Source organism: Neophocaena asiaeorientalis, unplaced genomic scaffold (genome assembly GCF_003031525.2).
Source record: "Neophocaena asiaeorientalis asiaeorientalis breed wild unplaced genomic scaffold, Neophocaena_asiaeorientalis_V1.1 scaffold1004, whole genome shotgun sequence".
In the NCBI taxonomy this organism is placed as follows: domain Eukaryota; kingdom Metazoa; phylum Chordata; class Mammalia; order Artiodactyla; family Phocoenidae; genus Neophocaena; species Neophocaena asiaeorientalis.
This window is the reverse complement of record NW_020174276.1, coordinates 179,725-183,927: the sequence shown is the minus strand read 5'-3', so window position 1 is coordinate 183,927 and position 4,203 is coordinate 179,725.

Here is a 4,203-nt window from a genome sequence, read left to right as displayed (position 1 = left end):
CCCCCACCCCGCCCCGGTGGCTCACCCCAGGCTCCACCCGGGCCGGGAGCGCCCTGGTGGGGACAGACCCGCCCACGCAGCCTGGCTGCGTCCGCACCCGCACAAGCGCCTCGGGCCTCCAAGCGGACCCGCAGACCCTCGCAGGCCCTCGGAGTGGGCTGGGATCCGATCCGGGTCCTGGGCATACGAAACGTGCTCTCGCAGGAGCTTGTGGCCTGGGAGCGGGTGGGGTCCTCTGAGCTCCCAAGGGCCCCTGAGCAGCAGGACATGGGAGTGGGGCCCTAAAGCAGGAGGTCCAGGGTTTGACCTGCTGTGAGGGCAGCCTTGCCTAGGTGTCCCATGGGCAGGGAGCCACCTGCCCCTCTCAAGGGCTGGCTCTTCAGCTGCCCCTACCTTGGGCTGCTGTGGTTCCTGCCCCAGCATAGGGATCAGACGCGACAGGAAGAGGAGGCCAAGGTCCCAGGGCAGCTTCTCCATCCTTTTGTGCCGATAGTCTCTCAATGTGGACACAGGCCTAGAATGAGAGCGTTCCAGAACTGGCAGTCACCAGGCAGCTCCTAGGTTGACATTCTTATCCACCCAGTGCTAGGACCAGAGACCACTAGGCTCCCCCCAAGACTACCCTCGTGGCAGGCCCACGTCTGTCCGGCCCATAGTGGCAGCTCTGGGGCCCTCCAGACTTCTGCCACCCCAGTAGCTTGTGCTTGGCCAGGCCAGTCCCCAGGGCCTCTGGGATGCTGAATGACAGCCACCCGAAGGAAAGTTGGTGTCATTCTTGTTCCTGGAACCCTTTGGGTCTCATTGCTCAGGTCAAAGTTTGGGGTCCCTGCGGCCTTGAGGCTCTTCCCAATCTCATTTGCAAGCGCCCCCCACTTTCCTGTTCTCTACCCCTCCTCCCATCTGCGTGAAGATGGTTTGTTTTTGAGTGGGCTTCCGGCTGGCACAGATGGCGTGGGCTGGCTGCAAGCCCCAGGCACCTGGGTGGATGGGTGACCAACAGCCCAGCCTGGCGGCTCAGTCTTGAGCAGATGAGAGAGGTTCGGGAAGGGGGAGCGGGGGAGAGTGAGGGGAGAGACAGCCCTCTCACTTTGCCTCTCCTGGAGAACCTTGAACTCAGACCATCCTCAGCCTGGCCTCATTACCCTGTATCATTTCTCCCCCAGATCCAGTGCCAGGCCCTGCCACTTACTTCTCCCATAGAGCTTCTCATCCCATAACTAAGAGAATTCTTCCCCTGAAAACCTCTCTCCCTCTGTCCCTCTCTCTCTCACACATACGCTCTCCACCTGCCTTTTCTCCAGGAGCCTGCATTTGGTGCTCACCAGAGGATGTGGTGAGGAGTCCTTTAATCTCCTTTTCTTACTGGGGAATCTCAGGGGTGGGGAAAGTGGGGGCTGGAGGGACCCCCCCCGTCCCTCAAAAGCTCCCCTTTTTGGGAACAAGGCCTTCAATCCCTGTCAGATGCAGCAGAAGCCAATCCGCCTTCTCTTCCTTGCTGGAGAGGTAACACTTGAACTTCAGCTTTCTTTGACTGGCTGTTGGGGGGTCAGATTCCCCCAGCACCCTGGGATCTGCTGCTAAAGGCAGCTGGAACGTCGGGGCTGAGATGCTCTAGGGACCCTTCCTCTTGTCCGATGACCTGCGCACCTCTGGCCAACAGCCCACTGCTCCAGGGCAGGGAAGCCATGGGGTGAAGCCACCTGGTTGGCTATACATTCCGGTGCCCGAGGCACAAGGCGAGGTGCGTCACGTGGCTGGCTGCCTCAGCCACCACTGCTTGCTGCCAGCCCATCCCTGACACAGTGAGGCCAGTACCTGTCAACTGGTCTCATTTTCCAACCTGTTTTCCAAGCACTGACACATGGCCAAGTTTCCCCCATGATCAGGAGGTTGGCTCAGTGCTCGGGTCTACTCAGGGCCCCACAGCCTCTGCTGACATCTGCCCCCCAGCTGCATCCCCTCCCAGGTGGACCTGTCCTTCAGCCCCATTTTCAGCCCCTGACCGGCCCAGGCCTCCCTCACAGAAGCCAGGGGCTCTGGGCAGGGATGCGCCCTACAGAGCTGTCCACTCCCTGCTCGCCGTAGCAAGCCACCCCACATCCCTCCCTGCCTCCTTGAGCTTGCATACATCCTGAGACAGAGAGCTCCTCCTCTCTTTCCAGGCAGCCAGCTAGTGTTTAGACAGCGCCCTCTGAGAGAAGCACTTCTTTGTATTGAGTTTGAGTCCACATTTCCAGAAGCTTCTACCACTCGGCAGCCCTTTCTCCCCCCTCCTAGAGAGGCCCAGTAGTCTCTGTTCCCATCCCAGCCTCCAGTCTTTCCGGTGGAGGACGCCTGGGAGGCACCACGATTCGGGGCTGGGGAGGCTGCGGCCTGCTGCTGCGCCTTCAGCTGCCATCTCCATGAGCTTAGGGCTGGCCAGCGGGTTCTCCATGCACGGGACGAAGCCCATGACCCTTTAAGACGGTCTTCTCCCATCAAGGCCCTGACAATCCCTCCACGTCCCACCCTGTGCCATAGACAGAGCTGCTGAGTCGGGGAAGGGCTGTTTAGACTACTGGCTCCGTGGAGCTGGGTGGAGAAGGGGAATTTTCTTCCAGAATACACAGGGGCTGGTTTTTTCCCGATCCTCAGGAGCAGAGGATATGGGGAGGGTGGGGAAGGCCACCACACTGCCATGGTTTCTCCCGCCAAATTCCCTAGTCCTAGGAAAGATCCACAGGAAAACCCACAAGAATTTGAACGTCTGAGCTGGGGCTGTGATGGAAATGAAATTTTTTAAAAAGAAAGAAAAACAGAAAAGGGAAAAAAAAAAAGATTTAAAAAAACAACCCAAAGACCCCTCCAGCCTTCAGCTGCCAGAAGGGCCCAAGTCAGCAGCCACGTCGGAGCAGACTTGCTTTGTGAGTCTCTGGGTCCCTGGGCCCCTGGGCTGGGGCATCCCTGCAGCTCAAGTCTCTGGGTCCCTGGGCTGGGGCACCCCTGCAGCTCAAGTTCAGAGGCTCTGTGTCCTCAGAATAGCTTGCAATTCCAAACCATTCAGTAGGGAATCAGGCCCTGCCCCGCAAGGCCGGGCTGGGGTCCCTTCCTGTTAGCCCAGACGCCTGCCCATCCCCTTCTCCCAGAACAGGGCTAAGTCCTCTCCTGTCACTCAGAGGACTGCAGTTGCCTCCTGCCAGGTCCCTAGGTCTCCTCGCCTCTAGACCTGCCCCTGATCCCACCCTCCAGGAGATGGCAGGGTGGGGCACAGAGCAGGGACAGACTCTGGAGAGGATCAAGGAGGGCTGGCAGCAGCTGCCTGCTGCTGCTTCCCCACTCCTTGGGCACCAGCCACCCTCCAGCTCCTTCCTACCTCATCTGATCGGCAGGTCCGGGGGATGGGGGCATTCACTGAGCTGGGGGTTTTGGAGGTGTGTGGGGAGGACAGGCTGACAAATGTCATTTCGGACTCATTGAGTTTGAGGGGCATGAGAGGTGCAGAGACATTTGTAAGTGGACAGGGCAGGAAGGAGGCACAGAACCTTCCAGAAGGTCGAAGACAGACTGGAGGAAGGGTAGGTGGAAGGAGCAGGGCCCAGCATAATAATAGTGAACATGCACATAGTGTTTTTTGCATGCCAGGTATTGTTCTAGGTATTTTATAGGAATTATTACCTCATTCCATCCTCATAGCAACCCAAGGAGGTAAGTGGTTTCATTATCCACATTAGGTGAGGGTAAGGAGGCACAGAGAGGTTAGGTAACCCGCCCAAAGTCACACAGCTGGGGCCGGATTCGAACCCATGAAACCTCCCTCTGACTACAGTTGTGAGTGTGGGAAAACGGAGACAGAGCCCCGCGCTGGGAGATGGGGCGCTCAAAGTCCCAGTTCTGTCCGGTCACCCAGGCCCCGCTTCGTCCTCCCGCGGAGAAACCGACTAGGGTAGGAGCGCCCTCTCCTGGAAGGCGCTCTCCCGGCCGAGTCCTCCGCCCCGGCCGCGGGCGGGAGGGTGGCGGGAGGGCGGCCTACTGAGCGCCAGCCCCAGCTCCGTCCCCTTCCTTGAGGTCAGCCTCCTGGGCGGAGCCGCGGCCCAGGGGAAAGGCGCAGTGGGGGAGGGGTGGGCCGCGTCTCTGGGCCGCTCCCGGCCCCGGTGAAGGCGGGCGGGCGGGAGGAGCACCGGCTGGCGCTTGATTGGCAGCTGGGCCGGCCAGTCAGCCCGGGGC